Source organism: Lissotriton vulgaris, chromosome 1_1 (assembly GCF_964263255.1).
Source record: "Lissotriton vulgaris chromosome 1_1, aLisVul1.2, whole genome shotgun sequence".
In the NCBI taxonomy this organism is placed as follows: Eukaryota; Metazoa; Chordata; class Amphibia; order Caudata; family Salamandridae; genus Lissotriton; species Lissotriton vulgaris.
The window spans coordinates 226,053,929-226,077,893 of NC_141685.1; the positions used below are offsets into that span (position 1 = coordinate 226,053,929).

General features: G+C 45.2%; 56 non-coding genes across 56 annotated transcripts; 14 read left to right on the forward strand and 42 right to left on the reverse strand.

Annotated features, from left to right (window-relative positions):
- Nucleotides 1-500: 500 nt before the first annotated feature.
- Nucleotides 501-586, reverse strand: TRNAY-GUA (transfer RNA tyrosine (anticodon GUA)). Its single transcript is given in 2 exon segments — nucleotides 501-536; nucleotides 550-586. It is a non-coding gene; the product is annotated as a tRNA-Tyr (tRNA).
- A 430-nt stretch (nucleotides 587-1,016) lies between these two features.
- On the reverse strand, nucleotides 1,017-1,088 carry TRNAA-UGC (transfer RNA alanine (anticodon UGC)). The gene has a single exon. It is a non-coding gene; the product is annotated as a tRNA-Ala (tRNA).
- Nucleotides 1,089-1,225: 137 nt separating this feature from the next.
- Nucleotides 1,226-1,298, forward strand: TRNAM-CAU (transfer RNA methionine (anticodon CAU)). Its single transcript has one exon. It is a non-coding gene; the product is annotated as a tRNA-Met (tRNA).
- A 193-nt stretch (nucleotides 1,299-1,491) lies between these two features.
- TRNAA-CGC (transfer RNA alanine (anticodon CGC)) lies at nucleotides 1,492-1,563 on the reverse strand. Its single transcript has one exon. It is a non-coding gene; the product is annotated as a tRNA-Ala (tRNA).
- A 614-nt stretch (nucleotides 1,564-2,177) lies between these two features.
- On the reverse strand, nucleotides 2,178-2,263 carry TRNAY-GUA (transfer RNA tyrosine (anticodon GUA)). Its single transcript is given in 2 exon segments — nucleotides 2,178-2,213; nucleotides 2,227-2,263. It is a non-coding gene; the product is annotated as a tRNA-Tyr (tRNA).
- A 430-nt stretch (nucleotides 2,264-2,693) lies between these two features.
- Nucleotides 2,694-2,765, reverse strand: TRNAA-UGC (transfer RNA alanine (anticodon UGC)). Its single transcript has one exon. It is a non-coding gene; the product is annotated as a tRNA-Ala (tRNA).
- A 137-nt stretch (nucleotides 2,766-2,902) lies between these two features.
- Nucleotides 2,903-2,975, forward strand: TRNAM-CAU (transfer RNA methionine (anticodon CAU)). The gene has a single exon. It is a non-coding gene; the product is annotated as a tRNA-Met (tRNA).
- A 193-nt stretch (nucleotides 2,976-3,168) lies between these two features.
- Nucleotides 3,169-3,240, reverse strand: TRNAA-CGC (transfer RNA alanine (anticodon CGC)). The gene has a single exon. It is a non-coding gene; the product is annotated as a tRNA-Ala (tRNA).
- Nucleotides 3,241-3,854: 614 nt separating this feature from the next.
- Nucleotides 3,855-3,940, reverse strand: TRNAY-GUA (transfer RNA tyrosine (anticodon GUA)). Its single transcript is given in 2 exon segments — nucleotides 3,855-3,890; nucleotides 3,904-3,940. It is a non-coding gene; the product is annotated as a tRNA-Tyr (tRNA).
- A 430-nt stretch (nucleotides 3,941-4,370) lies between these two features.
- Nucleotides 4,371-4,442, reverse strand: TRNAA-UGC (transfer RNA alanine (anticodon UGC)). The gene has a single exon. It is a non-coding gene; the product is annotated as a tRNA-Ala (tRNA).
- A 137-nt stretch (nucleotides 4,443-4,579) lies between these two features.
- On the forward strand, nucleotides 4,580-4,652 carry TRNAM-CAU (transfer RNA methionine (anticodon CAU)). Its single transcript has one exon. It is a non-coding gene; the product is annotated as a tRNA-Met (tRNA).
- Nucleotides 4,653-4,845: 193 nt separating this feature from the next.
- Nucleotides 4,846-4,917, reverse strand: TRNAA-CGC (transfer RNA alanine (anticodon CGC)). Its single transcript has one exon. It is a non-coding gene; the product is annotated as a tRNA-Ala (tRNA).
- Nucleotides 4,918-5,531: 614 nt separating this feature from the next.
- TRNAY-GUA (transfer RNA tyrosine (anticodon GUA)) lies at nucleotides 5,532-5,617 on the reverse strand. Its single transcript is given in 2 exon segments — nucleotides 5,532-5,567; nucleotides 5,581-5,617. It is a non-coding gene; the product is annotated as a tRNA-Tyr (tRNA).
- A 430-nt stretch (nucleotides 5,618-6,047) lies between these two features.
- Nucleotides 6,048-6,119, reverse strand: TRNAA-UGC (transfer RNA alanine (anticodon UGC)). The gene has a single exon. It is a non-coding gene; the product is annotated as a tRNA-Ala (tRNA).
- Nucleotides 6,120-6,256: 137 nt separating this feature from the next.
- TRNAM-CAU (transfer RNA methionine (anticodon CAU)) lies at nucleotides 6,257-6,329 on the forward strand. Its single transcript has one exon. It is a non-coding gene; the product is annotated as a tRNA-Met (tRNA).
- Nucleotides 6,330-6,522: 193 nt separating this feature from the next.
- Nucleotides 6,523-6,594, reverse strand: TRNAA-CGC (transfer RNA alanine (anticodon CGC)). Its single transcript has one exon. It is a non-coding gene; the product is annotated as a tRNA-Ala (tRNA).
- A 614-nt stretch (nucleotides 6,595-7,208) lies between these two features.
- TRNAY-GUA (transfer RNA tyrosine (anticodon GUA)) lies at nucleotides 7,209-7,294 on the reverse strand. The gene is given in 2 exon segments: nucleotides 7,209-7,244; nucleotides 7,258-7,294. It is a non-coding gene; the product is annotated as a tRNA-Tyr (tRNA).
- Nucleotides 7,295-7,724: 430 nt separating this feature from the next.
- TRNAA-UGC (transfer RNA alanine (anticodon UGC)) lies at nucleotides 7,725-7,796 on the reverse strand. Its single transcript has one exon. It is a non-coding gene; the product is annotated as a tRNA-Ala (tRNA).
- Nucleotides 7,797-7,933: 137 nt separating this feature from the next.
- TRNAM-CAU (transfer RNA methionine (anticodon CAU)) lies at nucleotides 7,934-8,006 on the forward strand. Its single transcript has one exon. It is a non-coding gene; the product is annotated as a tRNA-Met (tRNA).
- Nucleotides 8,007-8,199: 193 nt separating this feature from the next.
- TRNAA-CGC (transfer RNA alanine (anticodon CGC)) lies at nucleotides 8,200-8,271 on the reverse strand. Its single transcript has one exon. It is a non-coding gene; the product is annotated as a tRNA-Ala (tRNA).
- A 614-nt stretch (nucleotides 8,272-8,885) lies between these two features.
- Nucleotides 8,886-8,971, reverse strand: TRNAY-GUA (transfer RNA tyrosine (anticodon GUA)). The gene is given in 2 exon segments: nucleotides 8,886-8,921; nucleotides 8,935-8,971. It is a non-coding gene; the product is annotated as a tRNA-Tyr (tRNA).
- Nucleotides 8,972-9,401: 430 nt separating this feature from the next.
- TRNAA-UGC (transfer RNA alanine (anticodon UGC)) lies at nucleotides 9,402-9,473 on the reverse strand. Its single transcript has one exon. It is a non-coding gene; the product is annotated as a tRNA-Ala (tRNA).
- Nucleotides 9,474-9,610: 137 nt separating this feature from the next.
- On the forward strand, nucleotides 9,611-9,683 carry TRNAM-CAU (transfer RNA methionine (anticodon CAU)). The gene has a single exon. It is a non-coding gene; the product is annotated as a tRNA-Met (tRNA).
- A 193-nt stretch (nucleotides 9,684-9,876) lies between these two features.
- On the reverse strand, nucleotides 9,877-9,948 carry TRNAA-CGC (transfer RNA alanine (anticodon CGC)). The gene has a single exon. It is a non-coding gene; the product is annotated as a tRNA-Ala (tRNA).
- A 614-nt stretch (nucleotides 9,949-10,562) lies between these two features.
- On the reverse strand, nucleotides 10,563-10,648 carry TRNAY-GUA (transfer RNA tyrosine (anticodon GUA)). The gene is given in 2 exon segments: nucleotides 10,563-10,598; nucleotides 10,612-10,648. It is a non-coding gene; the product is annotated as a tRNA-Tyr (tRNA).
- A 430-nt stretch (nucleotides 10,649-11,078) lies between these two features.
- Nucleotides 11,079-11,150, reverse strand: TRNAA-UGC (transfer RNA alanine (anticodon UGC)). Its single transcript has one exon. It is a non-coding gene; the product is annotated as a tRNA-Ala (tRNA).
- A 137-nt stretch (nucleotides 11,151-11,287) lies between these two features.
- TRNAM-CAU (transfer RNA methionine (anticodon CAU)) lies at nucleotides 11,288-11,360 on the forward strand. The gene has a single exon. It is a non-coding gene; the product is annotated as a tRNA-Met (tRNA).
- A 193-nt stretch (nucleotides 11,361-11,553) lies between these two features.
- TRNAA-CGC (transfer RNA alanine (anticodon CGC)) lies at nucleotides 11,554-11,625 on the reverse strand. Its single transcript has one exon. It is a non-coding gene; the product is annotated as a tRNA-Ala (tRNA).
- A 614-nt stretch (nucleotides 11,626-12,239) lies between these two features.
- Nucleotides 12,240-12,325, reverse strand: TRNAY-GUA (transfer RNA tyrosine (anticodon GUA)). The gene is given in 2 exon segments: nucleotides 12,240-12,275; nucleotides 12,289-12,325. It is a non-coding gene; the product is annotated as a tRNA-Tyr (tRNA).
- A 430-nt stretch (nucleotides 12,326-12,755) lies between these two features.
- Nucleotides 12,756-12,827, reverse strand: TRNAA-UGC (transfer RNA alanine (anticodon UGC)). The gene has a single exon. It is a non-coding gene; the product is annotated as a tRNA-Ala (tRNA).
- A 137-nt stretch (nucleotides 12,828-12,964) lies between these two features.
- Nucleotides 12,965-13,037, forward strand: TRNAM-CAU (transfer RNA methionine (anticodon CAU)). Its single transcript has one exon. It is a non-coding gene; the product is annotated as a tRNA-Met (tRNA).
- Nucleotides 13,038-13,230: 193 nt separating this feature from the next.
- Nucleotides 13,231-13,302, reverse strand: TRNAA-CGC (transfer RNA alanine (anticodon CGC)). The gene has a single exon. It is a non-coding gene; the product is annotated as a tRNA-Ala (tRNA).
- Nucleotides 13,303-13,916: 614 nt separating this feature from the next.
- On the reverse strand, nucleotides 13,917-14,002 carry TRNAY-GUA (transfer RNA tyrosine (anticodon GUA)). Its single transcript is given in 2 exon segments — nucleotides 13,917-13,952; nucleotides 13,966-14,002. It is a non-coding gene; the product is annotated as a tRNA-Tyr (tRNA).
- A 430-nt stretch (nucleotides 14,003-14,432) lies between these two features.
- TRNAA-UGC (transfer RNA alanine (anticodon UGC)) lies at nucleotides 14,433-14,504 on the reverse strand. The gene has a single exon. It is a non-coding gene; the product is annotated as a tRNA-Ala (tRNA).
- A 137-nt stretch (nucleotides 14,505-14,641) lies between these two features.
- Nucleotides 14,642-14,714, forward strand: TRNAM-CAU (transfer RNA methionine (anticodon CAU)). The gene has a single exon. It is a non-coding gene; the product is annotated as a tRNA-Met (tRNA).
- Nucleotides 14,715-14,907: 193 nt separating this feature from the next.
- On the reverse strand, nucleotides 14,908-14,979 carry TRNAA-CGC (transfer RNA alanine (anticodon CGC)). Its single transcript has one exon. It is a non-coding gene; the product is annotated as a tRNA-Ala (tRNA).
- A 614-nt stretch (nucleotides 14,980-15,593) lies between these two features.
- Nucleotides 15,594-15,679, reverse strand: TRNAY-GUA (transfer RNA tyrosine (anticodon GUA)). Its single transcript is given in 2 exon segments — nucleotides 15,594-15,629; nucleotides 15,643-15,679. It is a non-coding gene; the product is annotated as a tRNA-Tyr (tRNA).
- A 430-nt stretch (nucleotides 15,680-16,109) lies between these two features.
- TRNAA-UGC (transfer RNA alanine (anticodon UGC)) lies at nucleotides 16,110-16,181 on the reverse strand. The gene has a single exon. It is a non-coding gene; the product is annotated as a tRNA-Ala (tRNA).
- Nucleotides 16,182-16,318: 137 nt separating this feature from the next.
- Nucleotides 16,319-16,391, forward strand: TRNAM-CAU (transfer RNA methionine (anticodon CAU)). Its single transcript has one exon. It is a non-coding gene; the product is annotated as a tRNA-Met (tRNA).
- A 193-nt stretch (nucleotides 16,392-16,584) lies between these two features.
- Nucleotides 16,585-16,656, reverse strand: TRNAA-CGC (transfer RNA alanine (anticodon CGC)). Its single transcript has one exon. It is a non-coding gene; the product is annotated as a tRNA-Ala (tRNA).
- A 614-nt stretch (nucleotides 16,657-17,270) lies between these two features.
- TRNAY-GUA (transfer RNA tyrosine (anticodon GUA)) lies at nucleotides 17,271-17,356 on the reverse strand. The gene is given in 2 exon segments: nucleotides 17,271-17,306; nucleotides 17,320-17,356. It is a non-coding gene; the product is annotated as a tRNA-Tyr (tRNA).
- Nucleotides 17,357-17,786: 430 nt separating this feature from the next.
- Nucleotides 17,787-17,858, reverse strand: TRNAA-UGC (transfer RNA alanine (anticodon UGC)). Its single transcript has one exon. It is a non-coding gene; the product is annotated as a tRNA-Ala (tRNA).
- Nucleotides 17,859-17,995: 137 nt separating this feature from the next.
- TRNAM-CAU (transfer RNA methionine (anticodon CAU)) lies at nucleotides 17,996-18,068 on the forward strand. The gene has a single exon. It is a non-coding gene; the product is annotated as a tRNA-Met (tRNA).
- Nucleotides 18,069-18,261: 193 nt separating this feature from the next.
- Nucleotides 18,262-18,333, reverse strand: TRNAA-CGC (transfer RNA alanine (anticodon CGC)). Its single transcript has one exon. It is a non-coding gene; the product is annotated as a tRNA-Ala (tRNA).
- A 614-nt stretch (nucleotides 18,334-18,947) lies between these two features.
- Nucleotides 18,948-19,033, reverse strand: TRNAY-GUA (transfer RNA tyrosine (anticodon GUA)). Its single transcript is given in 2 exon segments — nucleotides 18,948-18,983; nucleotides 18,997-19,033. It is a non-coding gene; the product is annotated as a tRNA-Tyr (tRNA).
- A 430-nt stretch (nucleotides 19,034-19,463) lies between these two features.
- Nucleotides 19,464-19,535, reverse strand: TRNAA-UGC (transfer RNA alanine (anticodon UGC)). Its single transcript has one exon. It is a non-coding gene; the product is annotated as a tRNA-Ala (tRNA).
- A 137-nt stretch (nucleotides 19,536-19,672) lies between these two features.
- On the forward strand, nucleotides 19,673-19,745 carry TRNAM-CAU (transfer RNA methionine (anticodon CAU)). The gene has a single exon. It is a non-coding gene; the product is annotated as a tRNA-Met (tRNA).
- Nucleotides 19,746-19,938: 193 nt separating this feature from the next.
- On the reverse strand, nucleotides 19,939-20,010 carry TRNAA-CGC (transfer RNA alanine (anticodon CGC)). Its single transcript has one exon. It is a non-coding gene; the product is annotated as a tRNA-Ala (tRNA).
- A 614-nt stretch (nucleotides 20,011-20,624) lies between these two features.
- On the reverse strand, nucleotides 20,625-20,710 carry TRNAY-GUA (transfer RNA tyrosine (anticodon GUA)). Its single transcript is given in 2 exon segments — nucleotides 20,625-20,660; nucleotides 20,674-20,710. It is a non-coding gene; the product is annotated as a tRNA-Tyr (tRNA).
- Nucleotides 20,711-21,140: 430 nt separating this feature from the next.
- On the reverse strand, nucleotides 21,141-21,212 carry TRNAA-UGC (transfer RNA alanine (anticodon UGC)). The gene has a single exon. It is a non-coding gene; the product is annotated as a tRNA-Ala (tRNA).
- Nucleotides 21,213-21,349: 137 nt separating this feature from the next.
- TRNAM-CAU (transfer RNA methionine (anticodon CAU)) lies at nucleotides 21,350-21,422 on the forward strand. Its single transcript has one exon. It is a non-coding gene; the product is annotated as a tRNA-Met (tRNA).
- Nucleotides 21,423-21,615: 193 nt separating this feature from the next.
- Nucleotides 21,616-21,687, reverse strand: TRNAA-CGC (transfer RNA alanine (anticodon CGC)). Its single transcript has one exon. It is a non-coding gene; the product is annotated as a tRNA-Ala (tRNA).
- A 614-nt stretch (nucleotides 21,688-22,301) lies between these two features.
- Nucleotides 22,302-22,387, reverse strand: TRNAY-GUA (transfer RNA tyrosine (anticodon GUA)). The gene is given in 2 exon segments: nucleotides 22,302-22,337; nucleotides 22,351-22,387. It is a non-coding gene; the product is annotated as a tRNA-Tyr (tRNA).
- A 430-nt stretch (nucleotides 22,388-22,817) lies between these two features.
- On the reverse strand, nucleotides 22,818-22,889 carry TRNAA-UGC (transfer RNA alanine (anticodon UGC)). Its single transcript has one exon. It is a non-coding gene; the product is annotated as a tRNA-Ala (tRNA).
- A 137-nt stretch (nucleotides 22,890-23,026) lies between these two features.
- TRNAM-CAU (transfer RNA methionine (anticodon CAU)) lies at nucleotides 23,027-23,099 on the forward strand. The gene has a single exon. It is a non-coding gene; the product is annotated as a tRNA-Met (tRNA).
- A 193-nt stretch (nucleotides 23,100-23,292) lies between these two features.
- On the reverse strand, nucleotides 23,293-23,364 carry TRNAA-CGC (transfer RNA alanine (anticodon CGC)). Its single transcript has one exon. It is a non-coding gene; the product is annotated as a tRNA-Ala (tRNA).
- Between the last annotated feature and the right edge of the window lie 601 nt (nucleotides 23,365-23,965).

A 23,965-nucleotide genomic window follows, 5' to 3' on the forward strand; every position in this document is an offset into this window, starting at 1 on the left:
ACGTGTGAACTGTCTTCATGGAGCATATATTTAGTGCAATCAGGGATCGATTCTCCGGCAGGGCTTTTATTTGCTCAGTTTGGAATGCAAAACTTCTCAGGATTCCCAAAAATGTGACAACTATTGGTCTACTTTCCTGCTTGCTCAGCCTTTCGGGAGATGATTCCATTGGATATTCCCTCTTGCCCATCGGTATACATTCAAATTGAAGGCAAGTCATAGTGTGATTGGCTGCCAAGCAGCTACCTTTGGAGCAGTGCAATTGGAAGTCTGCCAAGGGCATACATATATTAATGCAATGCTTTGGTATTAGTTCTGATCAGCAGGTTTCCTTGACTGTTCTTCACACCTCCCCTAGCGACGACTATGTCATCCATTCCCTTTGAAAGCAGATAGAGTACGCTTCTTTTCCGGTATTTATCGAAGCTCTGGGAATTTTTCATAGTCAATGGAAGGTATTGTTGATTCAAAGCAAAAGCCATGGAAATTAAACCACAAAATCCTTCGAGCCGGATTTGAACCAGCGACCTAAGGATGCCTGAATTTATGCTACAGTCCTCCGCTCTACCAACTGAGCTATCGAAGGAGTAGTGGCAAACTTCCGTAGCACCAAAATTATCTCTCGCTCAAGAAAGGTTGTGGAGGGTGGGGACCAGGAGCAGACAGATGCACATCATCAATATTACCTGCCACTCCCCCTCAAAGTTACCAGAAAAGTAAGAGTCTCTGCTTTCGAGGAAGAACCCTTACCAATGACCAAGAGGGCTGCCACAGATTTCTATCCTAAATGTATTAAGATTGCCAAGATTAATCATCACTTTGATGGCTTAAACAAGTAAGATTCTTCTGTTGTATAAGCATCAAAAATGAGATAGCCCCATTTCATGGGTTTTTTCAAGGCAAACGTCTCACAGTTTAAGTGGGGTTGGTATCCCAGTTGCATGACATATCTCTTCCTTAATACTGATAGCCAGCCTTGTTTTCTGCCAAAATCCGAGACAAGCATGGCAAAAGTCTGGAGATGCCGGGGATTGAACCCGGGGCCTCATACATGCAAAGCATGCGCTCTACCACTGAGCTACATCCCCATGTCTGCCAAGTTTTACTGGCTGCCAAGTCAACCCATTTGACACTGCAGCATAAAGTCTCAGCCAGGAAAATCCTTAAGCCTCGTACCTGGAATATCTTCATGGTCTATAGTCCTATTTAGAGATGCTTGTGTGCAGCCTTCCTAGCGCAGTAGGCAGCGTGTCAGTCTCATAATCTGAAGGTCCTGAGTTCGATCCTCAGAGAGGGCATTTATTTCCTCCTTTTGGCAAGCAAAATTCTCAGATTTTCTTGAAAAGTGGAAACTATGCCTACTCCAAACACATTTTTCAAAGCAAACAATTTAAGCGGGGTTCTGACCCCCAACTGCCGGAGAAACCTCTACTTTCCACAAGATGGCAGGCTAGCCTTCTGGAAAAAGCCAAGATAGAGAACAGAGACTCCTGGAGATGCCGGGGATTGAACCCGGTGCCTCATACATGCGAAGCATGCGCTCTACCACTGAGCTACATCCCCTCGACTGCACTCTAACGTTTTGCTGGATGCAAGGAGACTCTGAAGCCCATGGACTGCAAAGTCTCGATTTGAGACTAGAATGTAAAGTGTCAGGCTTGGAATTGCTCACACCTCACGTGTGAACTGTCTTCATGGAGCATATATTTAGTGCAATCAGGGATCGATTCTCCGGCAGGGCTTTTATTTGCTCAGTTTGGAATGCAAAACTTCTCAGGATTCCCAAAAATGTGACAACTATTGGTCTACTTTCCTGCTTGCTCAGCCTTTCGGGAGATGATTCCATTGGATATTCCCTCTTGCCCATCGGTATACATTCAAATTGAAGGCAAGTCATAGTGTGATTGGCTGCCAAGCAGCTACCTTTGGAGCAGTGCAATTGGAAGTCTGCCAAGGGCATACATATATTAATGCAATGCTTTGGTATTAGTTCTGATCAGCAGGTTTCCTTGACTGTTCTTCACACCTCCCCTAGCGACGACTATGTCATCCATTCCCTTTGAAAGCAGATAGAGTACGCTTCTTTTCCGGTATTTATCGAAGCTCTGGGAATTTTTCATAGTCAATGGAAGGTATTGTTGATTCAAAGCAAAAGCCATGGAAATTAAACCACAAAATCCTTCGAGCCGGATTTGAACCAGCGACCTAAGGATGCCTGAATTTATGCTACAGTCCTCCGCTCTACCAACTGAGCTATCGAAGGAGTAGTGGCAAACTTCCGTAGCACCAAAATTATCTCTCGCTCAAGAAAGGTTGTGGAGGGTGGGGACCAGGAGCAGACAGATGCACATCATCAATATTACCTGCCACTCCCCCTCAAAGTTACCAGAAAAGTAAGAGTCTCTGCTTTCGAGGAAGAACCCTTACCAATGACCAAGAGGGCTGCCACAGATTTCTATCCTAAATGTATTAAGATTGCCAAGATTAATCATCACTTTGATGGCTTAAACAAGTAAGATTCTTCTGTTGTATAAGCATCAAAAATGAGATAGCCCCATTTCATGGGTTTTTTCAAGGCAAACGTCTCACAGTTTAAGTGGGGTTGGTATCCCAGTTGCATGACATATCTCTTCCTTAATACTGATAGCCAGCCTTGTTTTCTGCCAAAATCCGAGACAAGCATGGCAAAAGTCTGGAGATGCCGGGGATTGAACCCAGGGCCTCATACATGCAAAGCATGCGCTCTACCACTGAGCTACATCCCCATGTCTGCCAAGTTTTACTGGCTGCCAAGTCAACCCATTTGACACTGCAGCATAAAGTCTCAGCCAGGAAAATCCTTAAGCCTCGTACCTGGAATATCTTCATGGTCTATAGTCCTATTTAGAGATGCTTGTGTGCAGCCTTCTTAGCGCAGTAGGCAGCGCGTCAGTCTCATAATCTGAAGGTCCTGAGTTCGATCCTCAGAGAGGGCATTTATTTCCTCCTTTTGGCAAGCAAAATTCTCAGATTTTCTTGAAAAGTGGAAACTATGCCTACTCCAAACACATTTTTCAAAGCAAACAATTTAAGCGGGGTTCTGACCCCCAACTGCCGGAGAAACCTCTACTTTCCACAAGATGGCAGGCTAGCCTTCTGGAAAAAGCCAAGATAGAGAACAGAGACTCCTGGAGATGCCGGGGATTGAACCCGGTGCCTCATACATGCGAAGCATGCGCTCTACCACTGAGCTACATCCCCTCGACTGCACTCTAACGTTTTGCTGGATGCAAGGAGACTCTGAAGCCCATGGACTGCAAAGTCTCGATTTGAGACTAGAATGTAAAGTGTCAGGCTTGGAATTGCTCACACCTCACGTGTGAACTGTCTTCATGGAGCATATATTTAGTGCAATCAGGGATCGATTCTCCGGCAGGGCTTTTATTTGCTCAGTTTGGAATGCAAAACTTCTCAGGATTCCCAAAAATGTGACAACTATTGGTCTACTTTCCTGCTTGCTCAGCCTTTCGGGAGATGATTCCATTGGATATTCCCTCTTGCCCATCGGTATACATTCAAATTGAAGGCAAGTCATAGTGTGATTGGCTGCCAAGCAGCTACCTTTGGAGCAGTGCAATTGGAAGTCTGCCAAGGGCATACATATATTAATGCAATGCTTTGGTATTAGTTCTGATCAGCAGGTTTCCTTGACTGTTCTTCACACCTCCCCTAGCGACGACTATGTCATCCATTCCCTTTGAAAGCAGATAGAGTACGCTTCTTTTCCGGTATTTATCGAAGCTCTGGGAATTTTTCATAGTCAATGGAAGGTATTGTTGATTCAAAGCAAAAGCCATGGAAATTAAACCACAAAATCCTTCGAGCCGGATTTGAACCAGCGACCTAAGGATGCCTGAATTTATGCTACAGTCCTCCGCTCTACCAACTGAGCTATCGAAGGAGTAGTGGCAAACTTCCGTAGCACCAAAATTATCTCTCGCTCAAGAAAGGTTGTGGAGGGTGGGGACCAGGAGCAGACAGATGCACATCATCAATATTACCTGCCACTCCCCCTCAAAGTTACCAGAAAAGTAAGAGTCTCTGCTTTCGAGGAAGAACCCTTACCAATGACCAAGAGGGCTGCCACAGATTTCTATCCTAAATGTATTAAGATTGCCAAGATTAATCATCACTTTGATGGCTTAAACAAGTAAGATTCTTCTGTTGTATAAGCATCAAAAATGAGATTGCCCCATTTCATGGGTTTTTTCAAGGCAAACGTCTCACAGTTTAAGTGGGGTTGGTATCCCAGTTGCATGACATATCTCTTCCTTAATACTGATAGCCAGCCTTGTTTTCTGCCAAAATCCGAGACAAGCATGGCAAAAGTCTGGAGATGCCGGGGATTGAACCCGGGGCCTCATACATGCAAAGCATGCGCTCTACCACTGAGCTACATCCCCATGTCTGCCAAGTTTTACTGGCTGCCAAGTCAACCCATTTGACACTGCAGCATAAAGTCTCAGCCAGGAAAATCCTTAAGCCTCGTACCTGGAATATCTTCATGGTCTATAGTCCTATTTAGAGATGCTTGTGTGCAGCCTTCTTAGCGCAGTAGGCAGCGCGTTAGTCTCATAATCTGAAGGTCCTGAGTTCGATCCTCAGAGAGGGCATTTATTTCCTCCTTTTGGCAAGCAAAATTCTCAGATTTTCTTGAAAAGTGGAAACTATGCCTACTCCAAACACATTTTTCAAAGCAAACAATTTAAGCGGGGTTCTGACCCCCAACTGCCGGAGAAACCTCTACTTTCCACAAGATGGCAGGCTAGCCTTCTGGAAAAAGCCAAGATAGAGAACAGAGACTCCTGGAGATGCCGGGGATTGAACCCGGGGCCTCATACATGCGAAGCATGCGCTCTACCACTGAGCTACATCCCCTCGACTGCACTCTAACGTTTTGCTGGATGCAAGGAGACTCTGAAGCCCATGGACTGCAAAGTCTCGATTTGAGACTAGAATGTAAAGTGTCAGGCTTGGAATTGCTCACACCTCACGTGTGAACTGTCTTCATGGAGCATATATTTAGTGCAATCAGGGATCGATTCTCCGGCAGGGCTTTTATTTGCTCAGTTTGGAATGCAAAACTTCTCAGGATTCCCAAAAATGTGACAACTATTGGTCTACTTTCCTGCTTGCTCAGCCTTTCGGGAGATGATTCCATTGGATATTCCCTCTTGCCCATCGGTATACATTCAAATTGAAGGCAAGTCATAGTGTGATTGGCTGCCAAGCAGCTACCTTTGGAGCAGTGCAATTGGAAGTCTGCCAAGGGCATACATATATTAATGCAATGCTTTGGTATTAGTTCTGATCAGCAGGTTTCCTTGACTGTTCTTCACACCTCCCCTAGCGACGACTATGTCATCCATTCCCTTTGAAAGCAGATAGAGTACGCTTCTTTTCCGGTATTTATCGAAGCTCTGGGAATTTTTCATAGTCAATGGAAGGTATTGTTGATTCAAAGCAAAAGCCATGGAAATTAAACCACAAAATCCTTCGAGCCGGATTTGAACCAGCGACCTAAGGATGCCTGAATTTATGCTACAGTCCTCCGCTCTACCAACTGAGCTATCGAAGGAGTAGTGGCAAACTTCCGTAGCACCAAAATTATCTCTCGCTCAAGAAAGGTTGTGGAGGGTGGGGACCAGGAGCAGACAGATGCACATCATCAATATTACCTGCCACTCCCCCTCAAAGTTACCAGAAAAGTAAGAGTCTCTGCTTTCGAGGAAGAACCCTTACCAATGACCAAGAGGGCTGCCACAGATTTCTATCCTAAATGTATTAAGATTGCCAAGATTAATCATCACTTTGATGGCTTAAACAAGTAAGATTCTTCTGTTGTATAAGCATCAAAAATGAGATAGCCCCATTTCATGGGTTTTTTCAAGGCAAACGTCTCACAGTTTAAGTGGGGTTGGTATCCCAGTTGCATGACATATCTCTTCCTTAATACTGATAGCCAGCCTTGTTTTCTGCCAAAATCCGAGACAAGCATGGCAAAAGTCTGGAGATGCCGGGGATTGAACCCGGGGCCTCATACATGCAAAGCATGCGCTCTACCACAGAGCTACATCCCCATGTCTGCCAAGTTTTACTGGCTGCCAAGTCAACCCATTTGACACTGCAGCATAAAGTCTCAGCCAGGAAAATCCTTAAGCCTCGTACCTGGAATATCTTCATGGTCTATAGTCCTATTTAGAGATGCTTGTGTGCAGCCTTCTTAGCGCAGTAGGCAGCGCGTCAGTCTCATAATCTGAAGGTCCTGAGTTCGATCCTCAGAGAGGGCATTTATTTCCTCCTTTTGGCAAGCAAAATTCTCAGATTTTCTTGAAAAGTGGAAACTATGCCTACTCCAAACACATTTTTCAAAGCAAACAATTTAAGCGGGGTTCTGACCCCCAACTGCCGGAGAAACCTCTACTTTCCACAAGATGGCAGGCTAGCCTTCTGGAAAAAGCCAAGATAGAGAACAGAGACTCCTGGAGATGCCGGGGATTGAACCCGGGGCCTCATACATGCGAAGCATGCGCTCTACCACTGAGCTACATCCCCTCGACTGCACTCTAACGTTTTGCTGGATGCAAGGAGACTCTGAAGCCCATGGACTGCAAAGTCTCGATTTGAGACTAGAATGTAAAGTGTCAGGCTTGGAATTGCTCACACCTCACGTGTGAACTGTCTTCATGGAGCATATATTTAGTGCAATCAGGGATCGATTCTCCGGCAGGGCTTTTATTTGCTCAGTTTGGAATGCAAAACTTCTCAGGATTCCCAAAAATGTGACAACTATTGGTCTACTTTCCTGCTTGCTCAGCCTTTCGGGAGATGATTCCATTGGATATTCCCTCTTGCCCATCGGTATACATTCAAATTGAAGGCAAGTCATAGTGTGATTGGCTGCCAAGCAGCTACCTTTGGAGCAGTGCAATTGGAAGTCTGCCAAGGGCATACATATATTAATGCAATGCTTTGGTATTAGTTCTGATCAGCAGGTTTCCTTGACTGTTCTTCACACCTCCCCTAGCGACGACTATGTCATCCATTCCCTTTGAAAGCAGATAGAGTACGCTTCTTTTCCGGTATTTATCGAAGCTCTGGGAATTTTTCATAGTCAATGGAAGGTATTGTTGATTCAAAGCAAAAGCCATGGAAATTAAACCACAAAATCCTTCGAGCCGGATTTGAACCAGCGACCTAAGGATGCCTGAATTTATGCTACAGTCCTCCGCTCTACCAACTGAGCTATCGAAGGAGTAGTGGCAAACTTCCGTAGCACCAAAATTATCTCTCGCTCAAGAAAGGTTGTGGAGGGTGGGGACCAGGAGCAGACAGATGCACATCATCAATATTACCTGCCACTCCCCCTCAAAGTTACCAGAAAAGTAAGAGTCTCTGCTTTCGAGGAAGAACCCTTACCAATGACCAAGAGGGCTGCCACAGATTTCTATCCTAAATGTATTAAGATTGCCAAGATTAATCATCACTTTGATGGCTTAAACAAGTAAGATTCTTCTGTTGTATAAGCATCAAAAATGAGATTGCCCCATTTCATGGGTTTTTTCAAGGCAAACGTCTCACAGTTTAAGTGGGGTTGGTATCCCAGTTGCATGACATATCTCTTCCTTAATACTGATAGCCAGCCTTGTTTTCTGCCAAAATCCGAGACAAGCATGGCAAAAGTCTGGAGATGCCGGGGATTGAACCCGGGGCCTCATACATGCAAAGCATGCGCTCTACCACTGAGCTACATCCCCATGTCTGCCAAGTTTTACTGGCTGCCAAGTCAACCCATTTGACACTGCAGCATAAAGTCTCAGCCAGGAAAATCCTTAAGCCTCGTACCTGGAATATCTTCATGGTCTATAGTCCTATTTAGAGATGCTTGTGTGCAGCCTTCTTAGCGCAGTAGGCAGCGCGTTAGTCTCATAATCTGAAGGTCCTGAGTTCGATCCTCAGAGAGGGCATTTATTTCCTCCTTTTGGCAAGCAAAATTCTCAGATTTTCTTGAAAAGTGGAAACTATGCCTACTCCAAACACATTTTTCAAAGCAAACAATTTAAGCGGGGTTCTGACCCCCAACTGCCGGAGAAACCTCTACTTTCCACAAGATGGCAGGCTAGCCTTCTGGAAAAAGCCAAGATAGAGAACAGAGACTCCTGGAGATGCCGGGGATTGAACCCGGGGCCTCATACATGCGAAGCATGCGCTCTACCACTGAGCTACATCCCCTCGACTGCACTCTAACGTTTTGCTGGATGCAAGGAGACTCTGAAGCCCATGGACTGCAAAGTCTCGATTTGAGACTAGAATGTAAAGTGTCAGGCTTGGAATTGCTCACACCTCACGTGTGAACTGTCTTCATGGAGCATATATTTAGTGCAATCAGGGATCGATTCTCCGGCAGGGCTTTTATTTGCTCAGTTTGGAATGCAAAACTTCTCAGGATTCCCAAAAATGTGACAACTATTGGTCTACTTTCCTGCTTGCTCAGCCTTTCGGGAGATGATTCCATTGGATATTCCCTCTTGCCCATCGGTATACATTCAAATTGAAGGCAAGTCATAGTGTGATTGGCTGCCAAGCAGCTACCTTTGGAGCAGTGCAATTGGAAGTCTGCCAAGGGCATACATATATTAATGCAATGCTTTGGTATTAGTTCTGATCAGCAGGTTTCCTTGACTGTTCTTCACACCTCCCCTAGCGACGACTATGTCATCCATTCCCTTTGAAAGCAGATAGAGTACGCTTCTTTTCCGGTATTTATCGAAGCTCTGGGAATTTTTCATAGTCAATGGAAGGTATTGTTGATTCAAAGCAAAAGCCATGGAAATTAAACCACAAAATCCTTCGAGCCGGATTTGAACCAGCGACCTAAGGATGCCTGAATTTATGCTACAGTCCTCCGCTCTACCAACTGAGCTATCGAAGGAGTAGTGGCAAACTTCCGTAGCACCAAAATTATCTCTCGCTCAAGAAAGGTTGTGGAGGGTGGGGACCAGGAGCAGACAGATGCACATCATCAATATTACCTGCCACTCCCCCTCAAAGTTACCAGAAAAGTAAGAGTCTCTGCTTTCGAGGAAGAACCCTTACCAATGACCAAGAGGGCTGCCACAGATTTCTATCCTAAATGTATTAAGATTGCCAAGATTAATCATCACTTTGATGGCTTAAACAAGTAAGATTCTTCTGTTGTATAAGCATCAAAAATGAGATAGCCCCATTTCATGGGTTTTTTCAAGGCAAACGTCTCACAGTTTAAGTGGGGTTGGTATCCCAGTTGCATGACATATCTCTTCCTTAATACTGATAGCCAGCCTTGTTTTCTGCCAAAATCCGAGACAAGCATGGCAAAAGTCTGGAGATGCCGGGGATTGAACCCGGGGCCTCATACATGCAAAGCATGCGCTCTACCACAGAGCTACATCCCCATGTCTGCCAAGTTTTACTGGCTGCCAAGTCAACCCATTTGACACTGCAGCATAAAGTCTCAGCCAGGAAAATCCTTAAGCCTCGTACCTGGAATATCTTCATGGTCTATAGTCCTATTTAGAGATGCTTGTGTGCAGCCTTCTTAGCGCAGTAGGCAGCGCGTCAGTCTCATAATCTGAAGGTCCTGAGTTCGATCCTCAGAGAGGGCATTTATTTCCTCCTTTTGGCAAGCAAAATTCTCAGATTTTCTTGAAAAGTGGAAACTATGCCTACTCCAAACACATTTTTCAAAGCAAACAATTTAAGCGGGGTTCTGACCCCCAACTGCCGGAGAAACCTCTACTTTCCACAAGATGGCAGGCTAGCCTTCTGGAAAAAGCCAAGATAGAGAACAGAGACTCCTGGAGATGCCGGGGATTGAACCCGGGGCCTCATACATGCGAAGCATGCGCTCTACCACTGAGCTACATCCCCTCGACTGCACTCTAACGTTTTGCTGGATGCAAGGAGACTCTGAAGCCCATGGACTGCAAAGTCTCGATTTGAGACTAGAATGTAAAGTGTCAGGCTTGGAATTGCTCACACCTCACGTGTGAACTGTCTTCATGGAGCATATATTTAGTGCAATCAGGGATCGATTCTCCGGCAGGGCTTTTATTTGCTCAGTTTGGAATGCAAAACTTCTCAGGATTCCCAAAAATGTGACAACTATTGGTCTACTTTCCTGCTTGCTCAGCCTTTCGGGAGATGATTCCATTGGATATTCCCTCTTGCCCATCGGTATACATTCAAATTGAAGGCAAGTCATAGTGTGATTGGCTGCCAAGCAGCTACCTTTGGAGCAGTGCAATTGGAAGTCTGCCAAGGGCATACATATATTAATGCAATGCTTTGGTATTAGTTCTGATCAGCAGGTTTCCTTGACTGTTCTTCACACCTCCCCTAGCGACGACTATGTCATCCATTCCCTTTGAAAGCAGATAGAGTACGCTTCTTTTCCGGTATTTATCGAAGCTCTGGGAATTTTTCATAGTCAATGGAAGGTATTGTTGATTCAAAGCAAAAGCCATGGAAATTAAACCACAAAATCCTTCGAGCCGGATTTGAACCAGCGACCTAAGGATGCCTGAATTTATGCTACAGTCCTCCGCTCTACCAACTGAGCTATCGAAGGAGTAGTGGCAAACTTCCGTAGCACCAAAATTATCTCTTGCTCAAGAAAGGTTGTGGAGGGTGGGGACCAGGAGCAGACAGATGCACATCATCAATATTACCTGCCACTCCCCCTCAAAGTTACCAGAAAAGTAAGAGTCTCTGCTTTCGAGGAAGAACCCTTACCAATGACCAAGAGGGCTGCCACAGATTTCTATCCTAAATGTATTAAGATTGCCAAGATTAATCATCACTTTGATGGCTTAAACAAGTAAGATTCTTCTGTTGTATAAGCATCAAAAATGAGATAGCCCCATTTCATGGGTTTTTTCAAGGCAAACGTCTCACAGTTTAAGTGGGGTTGGTATCCCAGTTGCATGACATATCTCTTCCTTAATACTGATAGCCAGCCTTGTTTTCTGCCAAAATCCGAGACAAGCATGGCAAAAGTCTGGAGATGCCGGGGATTGAACCCGGGGCCTCATACATGCAAAGCATGCGCTCTACCACTGAGCTACATCCCCATGTCTGCCAAGTTTTACTGGCTGCCAAGTCAACCCATTTGACACTGCAGCATAAAGTCTCAGCCAGGAAAATCCTTAAGCCTCGTACCTGGAATATCTTCATGGTCTATAGTCCTATTTAGAGATGCTTGTGTGCAGCCTTCTTAGCGCAGTAGGCAGCGCGTCAGTCTCATAATCTGAAGGTCCTGAGTTCGATCCTCAGAGAGGGCATTTATTTCCTCCTTTTGGCAAGCAAAATTCTCAGATTTTCTTGAAAAGTGGAAACTATGCCTACTCCAAACACATTTTTCAAAGCAAACAATTTAAGCGGGGTTCTGACCCCCAACTGCCGGAGAAACCTCTACTTTCCACAAGATGGCAGGCTAGCCTTCTGGAAAAAGCCAAGATAGAGAACAGAGACTCCTGGAGATGCCGGGGATTGAACCCGGTGCCTCATACATGCGAAGCATGCGCTCTACCACTGAGCTACATCCCCTCGACTGCACTCTAACGTTTTGCTGGATGCAAGGAGACTCTGAAGCCCATGGACTGCAAAGTCTCGATTTGAGACTAGAATGTAAAGTGTCAGGCTTGGAATTGCTCACACCTCACGTGTGAACTGTCTTCATGGAGCATATATTTAGTGCAATCAGGGATCGATTCTCCGGCAGGGCTTTTATTTGCTCAGTTTGGAATGCAAAACTTCTCAGGATTCCCAAAAATGTGACAACTATTGGTCTACTTTCCTGCTTGCTCAGCCTTTCGGGAGATGATTCCATTGGATATTCCCTCTTGCCCATCGGTATACATTCAAATTGAAGGCAAGTCATAGTGTGATTGGCTGCCAAGCAGCTACCTTTGGAGCAGTGCAATTGGAAGTCTGCCAAGGGCATACATATATTAATGCAATGCTTTGGTATTAGTTCTGATCAGCAGGTTTCCTTGACTGTTCTTCACACCTCCCCTAGCGACGACTATGTCATCCATTCCCTTTGAAAGCAGATAGAGTACGCTTCTTTTCCGGTATTTATCGAAGCTCTGGGAATTTTTCATAGTCAATGGAAGGTATTGTTGATTCAAAGCAAAAGCCATGGAAATTAAACCACAAAATCCTTCGAGCCGGATTTGAACCAGCGACCTAAGGATGCCTGAATTTATGCTACAGTCCTCCGCTCTACCAACTGAGCTATCGAAGGAGTAGTGGCAAACTTCCGTAGCACCAAAATTATCTCTCGCTCAAGAAAGGTTGTGGAGGGTGGGGACCAGGAGCAGACAGATGCACATCATCAATATTACCTGCCACTCCCCCTCAAAGTTACCAGAAAAGTAAGAGTCTCTGCTTTCGAGGAAGAACCCTTACCAATGACCAAGAGGGCTGCCACAGATTTCTATCCTAAATGTATTAAGATTGCCAAGATTAATCATCACTTTGATGGCTTAAACAAGTAAGATTCTTCTGTTGTATAAGCATCAAAAATGAGATAGCCCCATTTCATGGGTTTTTTCAAGGCAAACGTCTCACAGTTTAAGTGGGGTTGGTATCCCAGTTGCATGACATATCTCTTCCTTAATACTGATAGCCAGCCTTGTTTTCTGCCAAAATCCGAGACAAGCATGGCAAAAGTCTGGAGATGCCGGGGATTGAACCCGGGGCCTCATACATGCAAAGCATGCGCTCTACCACTGAGCTACATCCCCATGTCTGCCAAGTTTTACTGGCTGCCAAGTCAACCCATTTGACACTGCAGCATAAAGTCTCAGCCAGGAAAATCCTTAAGCCTCGTACCTGGAATATCTTCATGGTCTATAGTCCTATTTAGAGATGCTTGTGTGCAGCCTTCCTAGCGCAGTAGGCAGCGTGTCAGTCTCATAATCTGAAGGTCCTGAGTTCGATCCTCAGAGAGGGCATTTATTTCCTCCTTTTGGCAAGCAAAATTCTCAGATTTTCTTGAAAAGTGGAAACTATGCCTACTCCAAACACATTTTTCAAAGCAAACAATTTAAGCGGGGTTCTGACCCCCAACTGCCGGAGAAACCTCTACTTTCCACAAGATGGCAGGCTAGCCTTCTGGAAAAAGCCAAGATAGAGAACAGAGACTCCTGGAGATGCCGGGGATTGAACCCGGTGCCTCATACATGCGAAGCATGCGCTCTACCACTGAGCTACATCCCCTCGACTGCACTCTAACGTTTTGCTGGATGCAAGGAGACTCTGAAGCCCATGGACTGCAAAGTCTCGATTTGAGACTAGAATGTAAAGTGTCAGGCTTGGAATTGCTCACACCTCACGTGTGAACTGTCTTCATGGAGCATATATTTAGTGCAATCAGGGATCGATTCTCCGGCAGGGCTTTTATTTGCTCAGTTTGGAATGCAAAACTTCTCAGGATTCCCAAAAATGTGACAACTATTGGTCTACTTTCCTGCTTGCTCAGCCTTTCGGGAGATGATTCCATTGGATATTCCCTCTTGCCCATCGGTATACATTCAAATTGAAGGCAAGTCATAGTGTGATTGGCTGCCAAGCAGCTACCTTTGGAGCAGTGCAATTGGAAGTCTGCCAAGGGCATACATATATTAATGCAATGCTTTGGTATTAGTTCTGATCAGCAGGTTTCCTTGACTGTTCTTCACACCTCCCCTAGCGACGACTATGTCATCCATTCCCTTTGAAAGCAGATAGAGTACGCTTCTTTTCCGGTATTTATCGAAGCTCTGGGAATTTTTCATAGTCAATGGAAGGTATTGTTGATTCAAAGCAAAAGCCATGGAAATTAAACCACAAAATCCTTCGAGCCGGATTTGAACCAGCGACCTAAGGATGCCTGAATTTATGCTACAGTCCTCCGCTCTACCAACTGAGCTATCGAAGGAGTAGTGGCAAACTTCCGTAGCACCAAAATTATCTCTCGCTCAAGAAAGGTTGTGGAGGGTGGGGACCAGGAGCAGACAGATGCACATCATCAATATTACCTGCCACTCCCCCTCAAAGTTACCAGAAAAGTAAGAGTCTCTGCTTTCGAGGAAGAACCCTTACCAATGACCAAGAGGGCTGCCACAGATTTCTATCCTAAATGTATTAAGATTGCCAAGATTAATCATCACTTTGATGGCTTAAACAAGTAAGATTCTTCTGTTGTATAAGCATCAAAAATGAGATAGCCCCATTTCATGGGTTTTTTCAAGGCAAACGTCTCACAGTTTAAGTGGGGTTGGTATCCCAGTTGCATGACATATCTCTTCCTTAATACTGATAGCCAGCCTTGTTTTCTGCCAAAATCCGAGACAAGCATGGCAAAAGTCTGGAGATGCCGGGGATTGAACCCGGGGCCTCATACATGCAAAGCATGCGCTCTACCACTGAGCTACATCCCCATGTCTGCCAAGTTTTACTGGCTGCCAAGTCAACCCATTTGACACTGCAGCATAAAGTCTCAGCCAGGAAAATCCTTAAGCCTCGTACCTGGAATATCTTCATGGTCTATAGTCCTATTTAGAGATGCTTGTGTGCAGCCTTCTTAGCGCAGTAGGCAGCGCGTCAGTCTCATAATCTGAAGGTCCTGAGTTCGATCCTCAGAGAGGGCATTTATTTCCTCCTTTTGGCAAGCAAAATTCTCAGATTTTCTTGAAAAGTGGAAACTATGCCTACTCCAAACACATTTTTCAAAGCAAACAATTTAAGCGGGGTTCTGACCCCCAACTGCCGGAGAAACCTCTACTTTCCACAAGATGGCAGGCTAGCCTTCTGGAAAAAGCCAAGATAGAGAACAGAGACTCCTGGAGATGCCGGGGATTGAACCCGGTGCCTCATACATGCGAAGCATGCGCTCTACCACTGAGCTACATCCCCTCGACTGCACTCTAACGTTTTGCTGGATGCAAGGAGACTCTGAAGCCCATGGACTGCAAAGTCTCGATTTGAGACTAGAATGTAAAGTGTCAGGCTTGGAATTGCTCACACCTCACGTGTGAACTGTCTTCATGGAGCATATATTTAGTGCAATCAGGGATCGATTCTCCGGCAGGGCTTTTATTTGCTCAGTTTGGAATGCAAAACTTCTCAGGATTCCCAAAAATGTGACAACTATTGGTCTACTTTCCTGCTTGCTCAGCCTTTCGGGAGATGATTCCATTGGATATTCCCTCTTGCCCATCGGTATACATTCAAATTGAAGGCAAGTCATAGTGTGATTGGCTGCCAAGCAGCTACCTTTGGAGCAGTGCAATTGGAAGTCTGCCAAGGGCATACATATATTAATGCAATGCTTTGGTATTAGTTCTGATCAGCAGGTTTCCTTGACTGTTCTTCACACCTCCCCTAGCGACGACTATGTCATCCATTCCCTTTGAAAGCAGATAGAGTACGCTTCTTTTCCGGTATTTATCGAAGCTCTGGGAATTTTTCATAGTCAATGGAAGGTATTGTTGATTCAAAGCAAAAGCCATGGAAATTAAACCACAAAATCCTTCGAGCCGGATTTGAACCAGCGACCTAAGGATGCCTGAATTTATGCTACAGTCCTCCGCTCTACCAACTGAGCTATCGAAGGAGTAGTGGCAAACTTCCGTAGCACCAAAATTATCTCTCGCTCAAGAAAGGTTGTGGAGGGTGGGGACCAGGAGCAGACAGATGCACATCATCAATATTACCTGCCACTCCCCCTCAAAGTTACCAGAAAAGTAAGAGTCTCTGCTTTCGAGGAAGAACCCTTACCAATGACCAAGAGGGCTGCCACAGATTTCTATCCTAAATGTATTAAGATTGCCAAGATTAATCATCACTTTGATGGCTTAAACAAGTAAGATTCTTCTGTTGTATAAGCATCAAAAATGAGATTGCCCCATTTCATGGGTTTTTTCAAGGCAAACGTCTCACAGTTTAAGTGGGGTTGGTATCCCAGTTGCATGACATATCTCTTCCTTAATACTGATAGCCAGCCTTGTTTTCTGCCAAAATCCGAGACAAGCATGGCAAAAGTCTGGAGATGCCGGGGATTGAACCCGGGGCCTCATACATGCAAAGCATGCGCTCTACCACTGAGCTACATCCCCATGTCTGCCAAGTTTTACTGGCTGCCAAGTCAACCCATTTGACACTGCAGCATAAAGTCTCAGCCAGGAAAATCCTTAAGCCTCGTACCTGGAATATCTTCATGGTCTATAGTCCTATTTAGAGATGCTTGTGTGCAGCCTTCTTAGCGCAGTAGGCAGCGCGTTAGTCTCATAATCTGAAGGTCCTGAGTTCGATCCTCAGAGAGGGCATTTATTTCCTCCTTTTGGCAAGCAAAATTCTCAGATTTTCTTGAAAAGTGGAAACTATGCCTACTCCAAACACATTTTTCAAAGCAAACAATTTAAGCGGGGTTCTGACCCCCAACTGCCGGAGAAACCTCTACTTTCCACAAGATGGCAGGCTAGCCTTCTGGAAAAAGCCAAGATAGAGAACAGAGACTCCTGGAGATGCCGGGGATTGAACCCGGGGCCTCATACATGCGAAGCATGCGCTCTACCACTGAGCTACATCCCCTCGACTGCACTCTAACGTTTTGCTGGATGCAAGGAGACTCTGAAGCCCATGGACTGCAAAGTCTCGATTTGAGACTAGAATGTAAAGTGTCAGGCTTGGAATTGCTCACACCTCACGTGTGAACTGTCTTCATGGAGCATATATTTAGTGCAATCAGGGATCGATTCTCCGGCAGGGCTTTTATTTGCTCAGTTTGGAATGCAAAACTTCTCAGGATTCCCAAAAATGTGACAACTATTGGTCTACTTTCCTGCTTGCTCAGCCTTTCGGGAGATGATTCCATTGGATATTCCCTCTTGCCCATCGGTATACATTCAAATTGAAGGCAAGTCATAGTGTGATTGGCTGCCAAGCAGCTACCTTTGGAGCAGTGCAATTGGAAGTCTGCCAAGGGCATACATATATTAATGCAATGCTTTGGTATTAGTTCTGATCAGCAGGTTTCCTTGACTGTTCTTCACACCTCCCCTAGCGACGACTATGTCATCCATTCCCTTTGAAAGCAGATAGAGTACGCTTCTTTTCCGGTATTTATCGAAGCTCTGGGAATTTTTCATAGTCAATGGAAGGTATTGTTGATTCAAAGCAAAAGCCATGGAAATTAAACCACAAAATCCTTCGAGCCGGATTTGAACCAGCGACCTAAGGATGCCTGAATTTATGCTACAGTCCTCCGCTCTACCAACTGAGCTATCGAAGGAGTAGTGGCAAACTTCCGTAGCACCAAAATTATCTCTCGCTCAAGAAAGGTTGTGGAGGGTGGGGACCAGGAGCAGACAGATGCACATCATCAATATTACCTGCCACTCCCCCTCAAAGTTACCAGAAAAGTAAGAGTCTCTGCTTTCGAGGAAGAACCCTTACCAATGACCAAGAGGGCTGCCACAGATTTCTATCCTAAATGTATTAAGATTGCCAAGATTAATCATCACTTTGATGGCTTAAACAAGTAAGATTCTTCTGTTGTATAAGCATCAAAAATGAGATAGCCCCATTTCATGGGTTTTTTCAAGGCAAACGTCTCACAGTTTAAGTGGGGTTGGTATCCCAGTTGCATGACATATCTCTTCCTTAATACTGATAGCCAGCCTTGTTTTCTGCCAAAATCCGAGACAAGCATGGCAAAAGTCTGGAGATGCCGGGGATTGAACCCGGGGCCTCATACATGCAAAGCATGCGCTCTACCACAGAGCTACATCCCCATGTCTGCCAAGTTTTACTGGCTGCCAAGTCAACCCATTTGACACTGCAGCATAAAGTCTCAGCCAGGAAAATCCTTAAGCCTCGTACCTGGAATATCTTCATGGTCTATAGTCCTATTTAGAGATGCTTGTGTGCAGCCTTCTTAGCGCAGTAGGCAGCGCGTCAGTCTCATAATCTGAAGGTCCTGAGTTCGATCCTCAGAGAGGGCATTTATTTCCTCCTTTTGGCAAGCAAAATTCTCAGATTTTCTTGAAAAGTGGAAACTATGCCTACTCCAAACACATTTTTCAAAGCAAACAATTTAAGCGGGGTTCTGACCCCCAACTGCCGGAGAAACCTCTACTTTCCACAAGATGGCAGGCTAGCCTTCTGGAAAAAGCCAAGATAGAGAACAGAGACTCCTGGAGATGCCGGGGATTGAACCCGGGGCCTCATACATGCGAAGCATGCGCTCTACCACTGAGCTACATCCCCTCGACTGCACTCTAACGTTTTGCTGGATGCAAGGAGACTCTGAAGCCCATGGACTGCAAAGTCTCGATTTGAGACTAGAATGTAAAGTGTCAGGCTTGGAATTGCTCACACCTCACGTGTGAACTGTCTTCATGGAGCATATATTTAGTGCAATCAGGGATCGATTCTCCGGCAGGGCTTTTATTTGCTCAGTTTGGAATGCAAAACTTCTCAGGATTCCCAAAAATGTGACAACTATTGGTCTACTTTCCTGCTTGCTCAGCCTTTCGGGAGATGATTCCATTGGATATTCCCTCTTGCCCATCGGTATACATTCAAATTGAAGGCAAGTCATAGTGTGATTGGCTGCCAAGCAGCTACCTTTGGAGCAGTGCAATTGGAAGTCTGCCAAGGGCATACATATATTAATGCAATGCTTTGGTATTAGTTCTGATCAGCAGGTTTCCTTGACTGTTCTTCACACCTCCCCTAGCGACGACTATGTCATCCATTCCCTTTGAAAGCAGATAGAGTACGCTTCTTTTCCGGTATTTATCGAAGCTCTGGGAATTTTTCATAGTCAATGGAAGGTATTGTTGATTCAAAGCAAAAGCCATGGAAATTAAACCACAAAATCCTTCGAGCCGGATTTGAACCAGCGACCTAAGGATGCCTGAATTTATGCTACAGTCCTCCGCTCTACCAACTGAGCTATCGAAGGAGTAGTGGCAAACTTCCGTAGCACCAAAATTATCTCTCGCTCAAGAAAGGTTGTGGAGGGTGGGGACCAGGAGCAGACAGATGCACATCATCAATATTACCTGCCACTCCCCCTCAAAGTTACCAGAAAAGTAAGAGTCTCTGCTTTCGAGGAAGAACCCTTACCAATGACCAAGAGGGCTGCCACAGATTTCTATCCTAAATGTATTAAGATTGCCAAGATTAATCATCACTTTGATGGCTTAAACAAGTAAGATTCTTCTGTTGTATAAGCATCAAAAATGAGATAGCCCCATTTCATGGGTTTTTTCAAGGCAAACGTCTCACAGTTTAAGTGGGGTTGGTATCCCAGTTGCATGACATATCTCTTCCTTAATACTGATAGCCAGCCTTGTTTTCTGCCAAAATCCGAGACAAGCATGGCAAAAGTCTGGAGATGCCGGGGATTGAACCCGGGGCCTCATACATGCAAAGCATGCGCTCTACCACTGAGCTACATCCCCATGTCTGCCAAGTTTTACTGGCTGCCAAGTCAACCCATTTGACACTGCAGCATAAAGTCTCAGCCAGGAAAATCCTTAAGCCTCGTACCTGGAATATCTTCATGGTCTATAGTCCTATTTAGAGATGCTTGTGTGCAGCCTTCTTAGCGCAGTAGGCAGCGCGTCAGTCTCATAATCTGAAGGTCCTGAGTTCGATCCTCAGAGAGGGCATTTATTTCCTCCTTTTGGCAAGCAAAATTCTCAGATTTTCTTGAAAAGTGGAAACTATGCCTACTCCAAACACATTTTTCAAAGCAAACAATTTAAGCGGGGTTCTGACCCCCAACTGCCGGAGAAACCTCTACTTTCCACAAGATGGCAGGCTAGCCTTCTGGAAAAAGCCAAGATAGAGAACAGAGACTCCTGGAGATGCCGGGGATTGAACCCGGGGCCTCATACATGCGAAGCATGCGCTCTACCACTGAGCTACATCCCCTCGACTGCACTCTAACGTTTTGCTGGATGCAAGGAGACTCTGAAGCCCATGGACTGCAAAGTCTCGATTTGAGACTAGAATGTAAAGTGTCAGGCTTGGAATTGCTCACACCTCACGTGTGAACTGTCTTCATGGAGCATATATTTAGTGCAATCAGGGATCGATTCTCCGGCAGGGCTTTTATTTGCTCAGTTTGGAATGCAAAACTTCTCAGGATTCCCAAAAATGTGACAACTATTGGTCTACTTTCCTGCTTGCTCAGCCTTTCGGGAGATGATTCCATTGGATATTCCCTCTTGCCCATCGGTATACATTCAAATTGAAGGCAAGTCATAGTGTGATTGGCTGCCAAGCAGCTACCTTTGGAGCAGTGCAATTGGAAGTCTGCCAAGGGCATACATATATTAATGCAATGCTTTGGTATTAGTTCTGATCAGCAGGTTTCCTTGACTGTTCTTCACACCTCCCCTAGCGACGACTATGTCATCCATTCCCTTTGAAAGCAGATAGAGTACGCTTCTTTTCCGGTATTTATCGAAGCTCTGGGAATTTTTCATAGTCAATGGAAGGTATTGTTGATTCAAAGCAAAAGCCATGGAAATTAAACCACAAAATCCTTCGAGCCGGATTTGAACCAGCGACCTAAGGATGCCTGAATTTATGCTACAGTCCTCCGCTCTACCAACTGAGCTATCGAAGGAGTAGTGGCAAACTTCCGTAGCACCAAAATTATCTCTCGCTCAAGAAAGGTTGTGGAGGGTGGGGACCAGGAGCAGACAGATGCACATCATCAATATTACCTGCCACTCCCCCTCAAAGTTACCAGAAAAGTAAGAGTCTCTGCTTTCGAGGAAGAACCCTTACCAATGACCAAGAGGGCTGCCACAGATTTCTATCCTAAATGTATTAAGATTGCCAAGATTAATCATCACTTTGATGGCTTAAACAAGTAAGATTCTTCTGTTGTATAAGCATCAAAAATGAGATAGCCCCATTTCATGGGTTTTTTCAAGGCAAACGTCTCACAGTTTAAGTGGGGTTGGTATCCCAGTTGCATGACATATCTCTTCCTTAATACTGATAGCCAGCCTTGTTTTCTGCCAAAATCCGAGACAAGCATGGCAAAAGTCTGGAGATGCCGGGGATTGAACCCGGGGCCTCATACATGCAAAGCATGCGCTCTACCACTGAGCTACATCCCCATGTCTGCCAAGTTTTACTGGCTGCCAAGTCAACCCATTTGACACTGCAGCATAAAGTCTCAGCCAGGAAAATCCTTAAGCCTCGTACCTGGAATATCTTCATGGTCTATAGTCCTATTTAGAGATGCTTGTGTGCAGCCTTCTTAGCGCAGTAGGCAGCGCGTCAGTCTCATAATCTGAAGGTCCTGAGTTCGATCCTCAGAGAGGGCATTTATTTCCTCCTTTTGGCAAGCAAAATTCTCAGATTTTCTTGAAAAGTGGAAACTATGCCTACTCCAAACACATTTTTCAAAGCAAACAATTTAAGCGGGGTTCTGACCCCCAACTGCCCGAGAAACCTCTACTTTCCACAAGATGGCAGGCTAGCCTTCTGGAAAAAGCCAAGATAGAGAACAGAGACTCCTGGAGATGCCGGGGATTGAACCCGGGGCCTCATACATGCGAAGCATGCGCTCTACCACTGAGCTACATCCCCTCGACTGCACTCTAACGTTTTGCTGGATGCAAGGAGACTCTGAAGCCCATGGACTGCAAAGTCTCGATTTGAGACTAGAATGTAAAGTGTCAGGCTTGGAATTGCTCACACCTCACGTGTGAACTGTCTTCATGGAGCATATATTTAGTGCAATCAGGGATCGATTCTCCGGCAGGGCTTTTATTTGCTCAGTTTGGAATGCAAAACTTCTCAGGATTCCCAAAAATGTGACAACTATTGGTCTACTTTCCTGCTTGCTCAGCCTTTCGGGAGATGATTCCATTGGATATTCCCTCTTGCCCATCGGTATACATTCAAATTGAAGGCAAGTCATAGTGTGATTGGCTGCCAAGCAGCTACCTTTGGAGCAGTGCAATTGGAAGTCTGCCAAGGGCATACATATATTAATGCAATGCTTTGGTATTAGTTCTGATCAGCAGGTTTCCTTGACTGTTCTTCACACCTCCCCTAGCGACGACTATGTCATCCATTCCCTTTGAAAGCAGATAGAGTACGCTTCTTTTCCGGTATTTATCGAAGCTCTGGGAATTTTTCATAGTCAATGGAAGGTATTGTTGATTCAAAGCAAAAGCCATGGAAATTAAACCACAAAATCCTTCGAGCCGGATTTGAACCAGCGACCTAAGGATGCCTGAATTTATGCTACAGTCCTCCGCTCTACCAACTGAGCTATCGAAGGAGTAGTGGCAAACTTCCGTAGCACCAAAATTATCTCTCGCTCAAGAAAGGTTGTGGAGGGTGGGGACCAGGAGCAGACAGATGCACATCATCAATATTACCTGCCACTCCCCCTCAAAGTTACCAGAAAAGTAAGAGTCTCTGCTTTCGAGGAAGAACCCTTACCAATGACCAAGAGGGCTGCCACAGATTTCTATCCTAAATGTATTAAGATTGCCAAGATTAATCATCACTTTGATGGCTTAAACAAGTAAGATTCTTCTGTTGTATAAGCATCAAAAATGAGATAGCCCCATTTCATGGGTTTTTTCAAGGCAAACGTCTCACAGTTTAAGTGGGGTTGGTATCCCAGTTGCATGACATATCTCTTCCTTAATACTGATAGCCAGCCTTGTTTTCTGCCAAAATCCGAGACAAGCATGGCAAAAGTCTGGAGATGCCGGGGATTGAACCCGGGGCCTCATACATGCAAAGCATGCGCTCTACCACTGAGCTACATCCCCATGTCTGCCAAGTTTTACTGGCTGCCAAGTCAACCCATTTGACACTGCAGCATAAAGTCTCAGCCAGGAAAATCCTTAAGCCTCGTACCTGGAATATCTTCATGGTCTATAGTCCTATTTAGAGATGCTTGTGTGCAGCCTTCTTAGCGCAGTAGGCAGCGCGTCAGTCTCATAATCTGAAGGTCCTGAGTTCGATCCTCAGAGAGGGCATTTATTTCCTCCTTTTGGCAAGCAAAATTCTCAGATTTTCTTGAAAAGTGGAAACTATGCCTACTCCAAACACATTTTTCAAAGCAAACAATTTAAGCGGGGTTCTGACCCCCAACTGCCCGAGAAACCTCTACTTTCCACAAGATGGCAGGCTAGCCTTCTGGAAAAAGCCAAGATAGAGAACAGAGACTCCTGGAGATGCCGGGGATTGAACCCGGGGCCTCATACATGCGAAGCATGCGCTCTACCACTGAGCTACATCCCCTCGACTGCACTCTAACGTTTTGCTGGATGCAAGGAGACTCTGAAGCCCATGGACTGCAAAGTCTCGATTTGAGACTAGAATGTAAAGTGTCAGGCTTGGAATTGCTCACACCTCACGTGTGAACTGTCTTCATGGAGCATATATTTAGTGCAATCAGGGATCGATTCTCCGGCAGGGCTTTTATTTGCTCAGTTTGGAATGCAAAACTTCTCAGGATTCCCAAAAATGTGACAACTATTGGTCTACTTTCCTGCTTGCTCAGCCTTTCGGGAGATGATTCCATTGGATATTCCCTCTTGCCCATCGGTATACATTCAAATTGAAGGCAAGTCATAGTGTGATTGGCTGCCAAGCAGCTACCTTTGGAGCAGTGCAATTGGAAGTCTGCCAAGGGCATACATATATTAATGCAATGCTTTGGTATTAGTTCTGATCAGCAGGTTTCCTTGACTGTTCTTCACACCTCCCCTAGCGACGACTATGTCATCCATTCCCTTTGAAAGCAGATAGAGTACGCTTCTTTTCCGGTATTTATCGAAGCTCTGGGAATTTTTCATAGTCAATGGAAGGTATTGTTGATTCAAAGCAAAAGCCATGGAAA